Source organism: Saccopteryx bilineata, chromosome X (genome assembly GCF_036850765.1).
Source record: "Saccopteryx bilineata isolate mSacBil1 chromosome X, mSacBil1_pri_phased_curated, whole genome shotgun sequence".
Classification (NCBI taxonomy): domain Eukaryota; kingdom Metazoa; phylum Chordata; class Mammalia; order Chiroptera; family Emballonuridae; genus Saccopteryx; species Saccopteryx bilineata.
Window position 1 is genome coordinate 138,688,512 of NC_089502.1, and position 13,047 is coordinate 138,701,558.

A 13,047-nucleotide genomic window follows, 5' to 3' on the forward strand; every position below is an offset into this window, starting at 1 on the left:
AACCGGCCAGGGCCAGTTCTTGAAAATAACAAAAACTGACCACCTGCTATGCCTAAACACCAGAGAATATAATTTTAGAAATAGTAGCATGTTCCTTAAACTCTCCAAACAAGACAAGTAGCAATTAATACCAAACATTAAGCTCCTATTAGTATATTAATTTCCGGCTTTGCCTAGGCGCCAGCAAGTGCCGTGTGTCCCTGAGGGGACAGAGTTTGGCCTGTTCTGTAGAAATAGCAAAGGCGAAATCCCTCCCTCCCCACTTCTTGCCAACCCTGGGCTTCTAGAAGAGAACACTGCTTCTGGAAGGACCAGTAAGTACTGATCCAGTTCAGTTCCTGTCAGAATCTGCTTCTTCTCCTGTCCGAAATAATAAGACCAATGCATTTGATTTTTTAAACTTCCTGCATACCTGCCCTGGCCAGACAGCTCAGTTGGTTAGAGCATCATCCTGAGGCACCGAGGGTGCTGGTTTGATCCCTGGTCAGGGCACATACAGGAACAGATTGGTGTTCCTGTCTTTCTCCCTCCTCCATCCTCTCTCTCTAAAATCAATCAGTAAATGTTTAAAAATAAAATTTCCTGCATCCCAGGCCTTGTTTCAAAACTAAACATTTTAATGCTTATTTGCCCATCCACCACTTTCTCTGTTCACACCACTGGCCACCAAACCACATTTCAGAGTTAGAAATTACATATTTTGTTGGAAAGCTTTGTCAAAGGAATAGAAATAGCTTACCGCTTCTGTGTTGTCGGCCGTTCTAATTTCTCATTCCATAGCCCCCAGCAGCCTTGCGGAGCGGTGCCCTCTGCATGTTAGGTGCACACGAGAAGAGAAACTGACCAACTTCCTGAAAGCATTCACTGTATCATCCGTGGAACCATGCACGTGGTTTGCAGAAGTTTCTATGGAAAGAAGGGAACTTGTGTTTTCTTAACTGTTGCCAAATCATTTATTGACTGTGCTTTAAAATTGCAAAACTGAAGTTGGGGGAGAAAAGTCATCTCTAAAACGACTTAACTCTAACCCAAGCTGGGCATATCCAGTGGATCTTTTGTTTGTTTCTCTTTTTTTTAGATTTTTTTATCTATTCCTTTTGAAGAGAAGAGTGAGAAGGAGAGAGGAGGGAGGAGCAGGAAGCATCAACTCCCATATGTGCCTTGACCAGGGAAGCCTGGGGTTTCGAACCAGCGACCTCAGCGTTCCAGGTCCATGCCTTACCCATTGCGCCACCACAGGTCAGGCTATCCAGTGTATTTTTGTGAGTCTGTGTGTGGATGCATAGGCGGAGGCAGGCCAGCGGCAAAGACCCTCGTCACAGTCAGTGTTAACAGCAGCTCGTTCTGCAGAGAAGGACCGGGGGCTAACCTGGAGGACTAGGAGAAAATGAGGGAGAGAAATGGGGACATTTTTCATTTCACTTAGAAACTCTGGGGTATATTTTTTTAAGTTTGCCACAAAGTTGTACTCTGTTTAGGATTACCCAAACTCATCTTTTGTTACATAATTCGCAGACATAAATAACATTTTCATTGTCTCATCTCTGCTCCACACATTTGCAAGGCAGCGCATGCAAGGGGGGTGTTGTCCTCTCCCAGGCTGTGGCCACAGAGAGGGAGCACATCTTTCTCCTGGTGTCCCTGTACCTCAGCCAGCACCTGGCACATCCTATAAGCCCTGTCACCATTCACTGAATGAATAAGTGAGTGAATGGATGAGCATAAGCGTTCATCCGTGAGGCAGGAAAGCTGAATTTCCTGATCTGGCATGATAAGTGAATTGTAGCTAAAGAGCTCAGGGAGAGGGCCTCGGAGGTTTAACCGAGAGCAGAGATCAGAGAACCACAGCCTGTGGGCCGAGTCCGGTTCGGAGGTGAAGAACTTCGATGGAGGAACATTTGCTATCGACCTGATGATAAAGAACACTAACTTTAAACTCCAATTAGGCAAAACATTATAAAAAAAAATCCCATTCTTCTCATCATGAGCCCAATATTACACAAAACTAACTGCACTCGATTATTTTGAATTTTATTATTAAACAAGTATGTGATTTCTTTCTCTTTTATTTTGTAAGTACCCACATAATGTCTTCAATTTGCCTCATGACCTTCAAAGGCTAAACTATTTACTTCACAGAAAACATTTGCCTACCCCAACTAAAAGAATCATTTGGAATTGAATAGATTAGAATATACTTAATCTTTCCTTACACTCTTTCAAACGGAGGAAACCACACTGGGGCCTTGGTGGGCAGGAAGTCACACATGCGCGCGCGCGCGCACACACACACACACACACACACAGAATTAATATTGCTTCCCCAGGCCCTCGGCTCCCCCGCCCTTGCATAAGCTGTCTCTGGGACAACCTATGGGCTTTGGAAATCTTGCTATGAGCAGTGCCTTTCAGAAGTCATCTGCTTGGGTGCCCATTCCAGACAGACCTGTAAAGACTGGTCCCTCAGGCGTTGCAAGGCCTAGTGCATAGTTGAGAACAATTGGCATGACATCAGGAAATACAGCCCGTGGCTTCGTGGGCTCACCCACAATACCCATCACGACAGTCAGCTGGAGGGTCTCACCTGGCTGCCACCCAGTCTCTTGGTTTCCCTGGAAACATTTGCTCAGAACTGGTTTAAAAGGGGGAGTAAAGATGACTTTCAGTCTGTACTGAGGAAGGTCTCTCCAGGCTGGAGCAGTGCTCAGCCCGTCCGGAAGAGCCAGGCACACATGCCCCAGCTTCTGGGACACAATGTGTCACCCACCCATAGACCAGTTCATTGGGATCTCATAAAGCACGGTGCGTGCTAGGGTTATACTCGCCGACAGTCTGGTGCCTATGCCCGGCAAACTCATAAAAACAAGCTACTGGATCAAATCAAATGAGCCTTCCCAGGGTTTTCCACACAACCAGTCACCACAAAAGATGAAAATGCAAATGCAGTGAACACTAGGGCAGGACCGGCACTGCAAACCAGCAGTTTAGTTCCCCAAGGAAAGTGGCCGGACAAAGCAGCCGTGGCCTGAGCCCAGAAACGCCCTCCGTGGCCAGCTCTGCTCTCCCTGTCCTGCCCTGTGAGGGCCAAAGCTCCTGGCCATCTGCTCCCCTGTTCTTTCCTTTGCCATCCACGCTGACACAGATCTTGATTTCAAACTGGAGACGATCTGTCATTAAGTGTTCCTGCCAGGCAAGTCTACAAGGCAGCATGGATGTCCCAAACACACAATCACCAGCAACAGCAGACGAGCCTCTCTGACCCTCAGTTTTCTCATCTCTCAAGTGGGGAGAAGAATAACACTATCATCTTCCTATGATAGCTTTGATGATTATATGTGTTCATGTATGTGGACGCCTTAGAACAGTCCCTGGCGCAGGGTAAGCACCCAACAAGTAGAGTTGGCATTATGGCTACTTTTGTTGTGAAATTCACTCATGTCTGAGCTGTGGTCCACAGGAGGCCAGGACAGCCACTCTCGGGGCACTGGGCACACCCCTTTCCTATGGTGTCGACAAGAACCAGAGCATTCAGGGCAGCAGATGGCCTCTCCATGCCAAGGCTGTGGCAAAGTGGCCCATATGAAATATCATAGAGTCCTGGAGACACCTCAGGACCTGGACAATAGCAGGTGTCAGGAATCCCTTGTTTATCCCCCCCCCAAAACCAATATTAAATATAGAAAAAGCTCAAGTAGAAGGAGTCATGCAAAGGAAATATGTTAAGCAAGGATTTGGATGAAGAAATACACAAGAGGACTCCTTTACAGAAGGCCAGGTCTGACATGAGCCTGTATTGGTTTTATACGAGGTAAAGAGCTCTTGAGGGGACAGCAAGCTGCCCTTCCCTGCTCAGCACAGTCACAGGTAAGGCAGCTGCAGGACTCAGCCACAAGGGACAGGTATGGTCAATCTCACAGTCCTCCTTCCCCCTTTTCCTTCCTCTGTCATACATGGGTGCCCTAACCCAGTCCTCCTGAACCCTCTCTGCCTTAGCTCCCACCCTGCCTCACTCCTACCCCATTGCGCCCCTTCTTAACGCGGCCACTTCTTCTCCACTTGGACTATTCTCAGCTCAAACAAAAGCTTACAGTGCTAGTCTACACAATGCCCCAGTGCCCATTAGGAGAATGGTGGCCCTCCGGATGAACAAGTTAGCTAAAGGCACTCTTCCGGTGGGCTGGGTAGCCTCAAATCAGAGTGCAGAGCTATGTAAAAGGAGGGACGGATGGATTATAGCCTCACTGAATTAACCTTCAGCCATGACCAACCTGTGCAACTGTACCTAGCAGGCCAGCTAAACTAAATGAAAGCTCATTTCATTATGATGAACGGGACTGTTCCCTTCCAGCAGCTGGTCTGACTGCACAGATTCAGGGACAAGGCAAGGTCTCTGCAGGCTTCTGCACGTTCCATTTGAGCCAGTCCCGGGCTGCAGAGCAATTATCTGAAAATCTGGGTCCTGCCATCAGTTGTACCTCATTCCTTTGTTTCCTGAAGTCACTGTCTCCCAAATAATTGGCCAAGCTATCACAACCCCCCCCAAAAAAAACATAGCACTCTGTAGGCTGGAGATGCCCCCTCATTTCATGGATGAGGGAACTAGAGCCAGAGGTCAAGACTGCAATGGTGGGAGAGAGGGGCACCGGAACTCTCACTGCTGCACTTCCACTCTCAGGTTCTCTCAACCTTCCCCTTCACAAGTGCCCGCAGTGAAAAGCCAAACAGTATGGAGTTATCAGTCAGCTGTTTAAGAAGAAGCTGGGGGTGGGTTTTCTGGCTGCCATCAACCCTTTGTTCTTACTCTCCACCTCTTTTGTTAAAATTTCATCGCAATCATCAAGTTTATCTGTTGGCTGATGGACTGCGTATATGCTGACATTAATACCTGCTGCTCCAGGCCCTAGCCAGGTAGCTCAGTCGGTTAGAATGTTGTCCCAAAACACCAAGGTTGTGGGTTCAATCTCCAGTCAGAACATATATAGGAAGCAACTAATGCATGCATAAATAAGTGGAAGAGCAAATCAATATTTCTCTTTCTCTTCCTCTCTCCATCTCTCTAAAATGAATAAATGAAAATAAATAAATAAGTAAATAAATAAATAAAATACTTGCTCCAAGTCATCAAAGCAAATTTAGGTTTTGACAGATATTCCCAGACCAAATGAGATTAGTGAGGCAGAGAAGCACCCCACTCAAAATACACAGATACATGATCCTCCTAACTGACCCCCCACCCCAAGCACGAAGTGGGCTAGGAGGTAGTCAGTGCTTTGGGGACAGGTTGGCGTGGCAGAGCTGAAAAAAAGGAGCAGTTTCAAAAGCTGTAGCCCTGTTCTAAATGTATGAAATATATGAGACAACACACAAAACAGTATTTCCTTTCCTTGGACGACATCATGCTTAGATGGTCCGAGAGCAGAGCAACAGAGAGAGATGCTAGTTGGGTTGGAGTGGAGTAAATTCAAGGGCAGAAGAAACTCAGAACCCCTAGACAAGTTTTAGAGAAAACTTCCTCCTCATACCCCATCTGGAACTGTGAGAAGGGGCAGTGTCTAGAATATTCCTCACTGCCATGGCATGAGAGCAGGATAGACGCAAGCCCTGAGCCAAGACGATTCTTGGCTTCTTGCAGGAAAGAATCCAAGATGCAAGCCAGGCAAGAGGTTAAGGTGGCGCTCCCCGTCCAGTATTTTGAACTTTCTAAATAGGCAGACTGGCCATTGCCTGATAATGTACAGGACCCAATACCATGTCTAGAGGTTGAGCTTATATGTTTGTAGTTTCCATGGAAAATCGCTGGTATGGGGAAGTAGAGAGTGGGAAAAGGTTGGGATTGAACCTTTACAACATATATTTTGAGGTCTGTTTTCCCTCTGGTCTGGGTAAACGACAAGGTGTGCGCGAGTAGCTATTAACCAATCTCTGCAGGAATCTCCTTTGTCTGGAAGCTCCTTGAGATCTGTTTGGATCTCGGGTCAGCCAAGTCCTGTGTCAGGCAGCAGGTGGCAGGCCTGGGACTTGTTTGAAATTAGTTGATTTCTATAGTTCTCATGACCCTCTCCTATATGAGAGCGTGGAGGCTGAGAGGGCTGGAGACAGCTGTCCTGGCTGTCTCTGAGCCCCAGCGTATCATGGGCAGAAATGCCTCTGAGAAGAGCACGAAGACTGCCTGACAGACTGGGAGGCCTTCAAGGGCAGGCTGGAGGGACAGTGGGCGGCAGTGTGAACTAACGGGCCACAGCTGAATGAGCTGGTTGATGAAGCAAGACCATCCTGTGTGATTGTTCCACCGCGCCTACAAGTCAGATGGAAATGTTTTTCTAGCTTGTAAAGCTTTAAGTGTCAGCCGTGCTCATCAGTGGGTGAAGTGGGTGGAGGGGGAGTCTTTATAAAGGTACAACAGGGCTTGGTCAAAAATAGAGCTCATGCAAAGCGGAGTGGCACTGGGTTGGAGCTGGAGACATCAGTATAAACCCATATGTAGCTTAATATAGATACCGATGCATGAATATAAAACAATTTTGTGGATTAACAGGCACCACTGATATGATCTGTCAAGAATGGCACGTCACTTCTGTGGGTCTTCCTCCTCAAAACCCATAACACCAGGCCCCTCATAAGAAAATCATCAGAAAAACCCAGCTGGACAGGTGCATGACAAAACATCTGACCAGGACTCCTCAAAACTGTCAGGGTCATCAAAACAAGGAAAATCAGTAACTGTCACAGCTCATAGGAACCCAAGGAGACATGAGAACTAAATCTAATGTGATATTCGGAACACTGAGGAAAAACTAATAAAAACTGAACAAAGTATGGAGTTTAATAATGGAGCTATGTTGCTTTACTAGTGGTGACAAATGCATGACAGTAATATAAGATGCTACCAACAGGGGACACTGGGTGTGGGATATACAGGAACTCTGTTCTGTCTTTGCAACCTTTCTGTAAATCTAAAACTATTCTAAAATAAAAGGTTTACTTAAAAATTAAAAATTAAATGGCCTGACCTGTGGTGGAGCAGTGGATAAAGCATCGACCTGGAATGCTGAGGTCACGGGTTCAAGACCCTGGGCTTGCCCGGTCAAGGCACGTATGGGAGTTGAGGCTTTCTGCTCCTCCCTCCTCACTGGCTTTCTCTCTCTCAAAAATCAATTTAAAAATAAATAAAATAAATGACTATGTAAAGTGAGAAAGGTTAGTATTCTCTATATAAGCACATATATGCAAATATATGTAAAATTTCTTGCTTAAAACAGAGAAAAACAAAGATTCTTCCTAGGAAAAGCAAAGGCAGAAAGTGTGGACATTCAAGTAGTGGAGCCCTTTGTGATTTTAATGCCCCTAGAATTTTGGGCAGATAGAACTAAACGATTTAATTCTTAACTAGGACATAGGTATAGGCTTTAACTGAATGTTTCAACTGTTTTGGTTGTCACGTAGCTCATAGTCAAAATTAAGAAAGTTTGTTAATCATGTACCATAAGTCTACCTGTAAAGCAGGTTTCTGGAGAAATGTTTACAAGTACACTTTGCCCGAGATAGTAGAAAAATATAGCTAGTTAAGCACAAAGCAACGATAGCTTAAATGGTGATAGTCACAAGATTGCTAGTTTCTGCTTTTTGCTTTAAAGATAACGTCATTGACACACAATTATGAGATATTTTGCAGAATCTTGGTTCTTCAGCCCAGCACCCTTGTTCTCACAATCGAATTTTGTGCTGATGTACTGTTTCTTTGCCAAGCAGGCGGAAAGAACTCCAGGGCTACAGGAGTCTGACGGAAAAAGCATTACAGTGGTCCCTCGTCTATCACGGGGGTTGGGTTCCAGACCCCTCACAATAGGCGAAAATTCACAAATCAGCAACCTTATATTTATTTTATTATTTATATATATTTTAAGGCTTTATAAACCCTCCCCACACTCTTATAAACCTTTCCCACACTCTTATAAACACTTCCTATGCTTATTTTACTGCAAAAATAATTAAAATAATAAATATAGAAAAAATATCTATATACCACAACATCTCATGATATAGCAAAAAATCTGCGATACAAAATTAGATCTATACAATTTAAAAATCCGCAATACAGTGAGACCACGAGAAGTGAACTGCAATATGGCGAGGGATGACTGTATCTGTGACGAAAGTGACACAGCGGTCTCTCTCAGTCCCCTGGAGCCCCCGCTGCCCTACTCCCTAGCAGCATAAAAACTCCCTACTTTTGCTTTTCAGAGAGAGAATTTGAGAGATCTTGCTCTCCCGTCTAAATCGGAATAAACCTTTCTCTGTCTCCAAACACCTGAGTCTCAATGTTCGGCCTACTAGTGCATCAGGTCCGCCAACCTGAACTTTGCAAAGTGATTCCTTGCACAGGGCCTGGCCTACAGTGAGGGCTCCGCGAAAATTCATTGTTGAATGAGGGGGATGGAAACAGAGCTGCCAAAGGAGCCAGAAGAAGAGTCACCCGAGGAAAGGGTGAATCAGGACTGACCAGTATGGCAAAGATTAGGGACAAGAAGCTGGTTTTACTAGACGGCATCTCTCAACACCTCACTGCCAATCCCCCTTTATAAAAGCTCCTCAGAGGGCTTGCCATTGCCTTCAGGATAAAGCTAACTTTCTCAGCCCTACCAACGAGACACTTTCTGACGAGCTCTTCAGAAACCAAGTCCCCCTCTGACCCAATATTCCAGCCTTTAAAAGCCACTTGAATTTCCTCTTCCATGTCCCACTCACACACACCTCTGGGCACTCTCTCACATTGCTCCCATCTCACCCCTCCACCAAAACGTGGCTACCTCCTGTGAGCCCCCAGGACTCAGAGTGGACTTCATCAACTCCGAGATGCTGGGTCTGAACCAGCCCCACTCTGGCCTTGCTTGGGCTCTGCACTTGCAAAGGGCCACACCATCCTCTGCGTACCTCTTTCCAAACTCTGATCATTCATTGAGCGCCTGCCATGTACCCCACTGTGGACTGGGTACTTCCTGTGGGCAGGCACCTTATCACTTTCTCCCTGTGTTCCCAGCCCAGGGGCTGTGGGCTAGGAGAAGCCTGCTCAATGTTTCTGAAGTTAAGGGAGGGAGAGATAGAGAGAACGGAGAATAAGAAAAGGAAGTGTTGCAGAGCTGCCGGGGTCCAGCCCCGGCGGGGGGATCCAGGGGTCCCACAGGAGGAGACAGCGTCGGCGAAAATGGAGTGAGAGAGCCGAATTCTTTTCTTTCTCTTTATTCTCCGGTTAGCATTTACTGCCAGGCATCTCTGCTCAATGCTAGTATAGCTCCCTTTTTATACACACACACCGAGTTACAATCACATGGTGTTAATTATTGCTTTTGTTTCACTATGTTTTCATGTTTCTGGATAACAGTTAATTTACATCTATGAGTCACAAACCAGGTAGCAAATCATTCAAAATAACTTGAATAACAACATCAGTAAAAACTTTTAAAGTATTAGTTTGTTGTGAGTTAAGGGGCAGAGAGAGATTTAGCAGACGACTAACAATGGACCACCGCTTGCTCAGGTAAATGGCCTTGAGTTTATGCAGTGTCCTACAAGATTCTGAAAGGCTTGCCTCTAAAGAAATTAACATAACATTAAGGATAGCTTTCACCCAAAGATATGCAGAGTGCACTTGCAAGATAGCCCAGCAGCAACACAAGACATTAACTGTTATTACTTCCTACATTTTATTTAAACACTAGTTAAGTTCTGACTCTATTCTTCTCAGAATATACCACTATTTGCAGATCAAATAAGCAGGAAGAAAGGAAGGTTTCTCTACTTATCACATGAAAAGTCTAGGGAGGAAAAAATGTTAAGTGAAGGCCGAAGGGTGCTCTGTGCACAGCCACTGCCTCCTAAGTCACAATTTATTCTTTTTAACATGATTAAGAAGGAATTCTCCTACAGACTTAACCCTTTACGAGGGATATCATAGCCAGCCTCTTATGTCTATGAGCCCAGTTCAAGGGGCTTACAGGCTTTTCTGTGGAACTCACACCCTCTGTCTCATTTCCAAAGAAATCACTACGAATCTACAGGGAAAGCACGGTACTATTATCCCTGTGCCACAAATAACAGCACACACCCAGAAAAGGGGGGATATAAGGCCAGATTAATTCAAAAAGTCAAAGGGGGGAGAATCGTTGTGCCTATCCTTTGTGGTGACTTTGTCACCCCGCAGCCATTGGTCTTCACTGCAGTGACTTTGTCAATCAGCAGTTTTTGGTCTTCTTCTGCTGTGACCTTGTCAGCCAGCAGTTGTGGGTCTTCTCCTGCTGTGACCTTGTCAGCCAGCAGTTGTGGATCGGCTCCCGACACAGAGCCACAGCTGACCATTAAAGTAGAGCTAACTCACTTCACTCATTTCTCTGTCCAGGGACCTTGTGATGTAGGGACTGTGGCGACTCCTATTTTTCATGGGACGAAACTGAAGCACAAGGTGGTTAAGACAGGTTACTCTGGCTCCAGAGCTGTACTCTGCACCGCTCTCCAACTTCCCAACAACCAAAGGATCCCAGGGGCCTAGAAAAAGTCGCCAAATTTGGCAAAGAGAAGGTGATACTCAAGAAAACAGTTTTGACAGTGTGGTGGAACCAAAAGCCAGGTTATAAGGGGTTAAACAGTAGTGAGGGGTAAGATCAGACATGTCACTCCTCCTCACTTAGCAGCAACCCCAGGACAAGGGACTCGCTTTCCCCAATGAGTTCCATTATCTTGGCTCGAGCCACCCTAAGCACAGACCCTCGAGCTGGGTGCACGTTTCCTCGAAATCCAGACCCAATCTTTCCCAACTCTTCCTCTCAATATTCTTGGACCTCAGTCCTGCCCTTCAGTTGAGATGACTGCCCTTAGCTCCTTGCAATGCCTCCAGCTGTTCCTGGACAAGTCCCGGCTTCACCCACCTTTGGAAACCACTGGAGCTGGCACTCGGCGCTCCTGTGAGTGCCTTCCAGCGACGAGCACCTGGGACGCAGCCGCACTTCGTCAGCAGGTGTGACCTGTCTCAGTTCTCAGGCCTCCACGCCCGCCCGTTGTGCTATTTGAGCTTCTCCGCACCAGGCACCCATCAAAGGCTGGGCCTGTTTACATCTCACACGCATCCTGGGTGGTCCGCATCATTTCCGGTTTCAGAGGAGGAAGCAGGTGTGCAAAGGTTCAGTAATTTGCCCACATTGAACCAAAAGCTCTGCTCAACTCGTCACATTCTGCCCTGGGTTATATTTTGGTGGGTCCATTTTCCATCTTCTACCAAACTGTAACCTTCTGAGTCCGAGGGCTGTTTGACCCATCGAGCGGCCCTGTGCACTTCCCAGGGGGTAAGCGCTGGGAAAATGAAAGGAAGATGCGGAGTGTGATGCTGGTAGAATTAAGGGACGTTTTCTATATTTAAAGGTTTTCTGATTATAATATTATGTAGTTCTAAATATTCAAATTCAGAAAGATATAAGATGAAAGCCCTCCAAATTCCACTTGTCAAAGGTAGCCATTATTAACAGGTCAGTGTATGTCCAGAGTTTTCCTATGTACAAACTGTCATACCATTATAAATAGAATTCTCTGAAAATAAAAGGGGTTATATGATATGTGCTTTTCTGCGCCATTTGCTGCACGGTCTTGGATCTGCAGACCTGTCGTGTTTGTTTGTTTGCTTGCTTGTTTTTAATGTCTGTGCTGTATATATTGTATAGATGTAATGTTTCGTTTAATGAAGCTCCTACTGGCTGAGATTTGGGTTTGTCCTAATTTTTTGAAATTACAAGCAATGCCACAACAAACCTCTTTGGAGGAAAAATAATTTTATTTAGAAAATTACATTTAATGGGGTGACATTGATCAATAAGAGCACGTAGGTTTCAGGTAAACATCTCTATAGCATTTGAACTGTTGGTTGTGTTGTGAGCCCATCACCCAGAGTCACATCATTTTCTGTCACTGTGTATTTGTCCCTCTTTATTCCTTCGCCCCACACTCCCCCCCATTACCCACTTCACTTTTATCAGTGTCCATGAGTCTCAGTTTTATATCCCACCTCTGTGTGAAACCATACAGTTCTTAGCTTTTTCTGATTTACTTATTTCACTCAGTATAATAAAAAGCCTGACCAGGCAGTGGCACAGTAGATAAGAGTGTTGGCCTGGGATGCTGAGGACTCATATTTGAAACTAGGAGGTCACTGGCTTGAGCCCAAAGAGTGCTGACTAAAAGCCCAAGGTCGCTGGCTCCAGCAAGGGGTCACTGGCTCTGCTCTAGCACTACCCCTTCCCCCCAATCATAGCACGCAAGAGAAAGCAATCAACGAACTAGGATGCTGCAACAAAGAATTGATGCTTCCCTTCTCTCTTCCCTGTCCCTGTCTGTCTCTCTCTGGCAAAAAATAAAAAATAAAATCTCAAGGTCCATCTGTGTTGTTGTAAATGGCAGTATGTCATCATTTCTTATGGAAGATAATTTTAAAAGAAGTGCCCTCGGGTGAGGAGGAGCAGCAGCAGAGTAGAAGAGAATGGTTGGCCATGCGATGAAGTGTGTTTCCCAAGCTGGTGCAAAAGAGAGACCCCAGGAGCAGGGCTGGAGTGGGTTTCACTTTCAAGCGGAAGGGACACCAAGGGAGGGCCAGCGCTCCCTGGGGAATAGGGTGGGCTTCTTGGTGGATAGTCTCGTTAGCGGAAGAATCTTGTTCCTGCGAGATGGTCTAGGGATGGTCACAGAAAACGTCTTCTGAAGTCAGAGTGGACGGGATCTGAAGATGTGCCCGCTGAGGGGGCCTCGGATTTCTTTGAGATGTAGGAGGTGAGGCTATGGGCTGGGTGCACATCTGGCTGGGGTGGAGGGTGTCAATCCCACAGGCTGAAAATGTGCAGGAAGGGGCGGGGACAGCACTTAATTCACATACACGAGGGCACGCTGAGAGCATGACAATAGCCTGCGCGGTCTGAGGCCCAGGGCTGCCAGAAGAGGAAGACCGCGTGGGGCCTTCACGTGACTCCTTGCGATCCCAAGTGTCCCTCCTCTCCTCTGTCCCCCCACCCCAAC

General features: G+C 46.2%; 1 protein-coding gene across 3 annotated transcripts in view; it reads right to left on the reverse strand.

The window, feature by feature from the left end:
• The window catches only part of TLR8 (toll like receptor 8), a 36,354-nt gene extending 25,291 nt beyond the window's left edge, over nucleotides 1-11,063 (reverse strand). For 2 of the 3 annotated variants that reach the window (XM_066248863.1, XM_066248861.1), the window contains exons 1-2: nucleotides 10,920-11,063; nucleotides 740-906 (exon numbers count right to left, since the gene is read on the reverse strand). The gene's annotated coding sequence lies outside the window, so the exon portion shown is untranslated. Of the gene's footprint in view, nucleotides 1-739; nucleotides 907-1,222; nucleotides 1,378-10,919 lie in introns of all 3 variants that reach the window. The other variant, XM_066248862.1, reaches the window with a different exon arrangement.
• Between the last annotated feature and the right edge of the window lie 1,984 nt (nucleotides 11,064-13,047).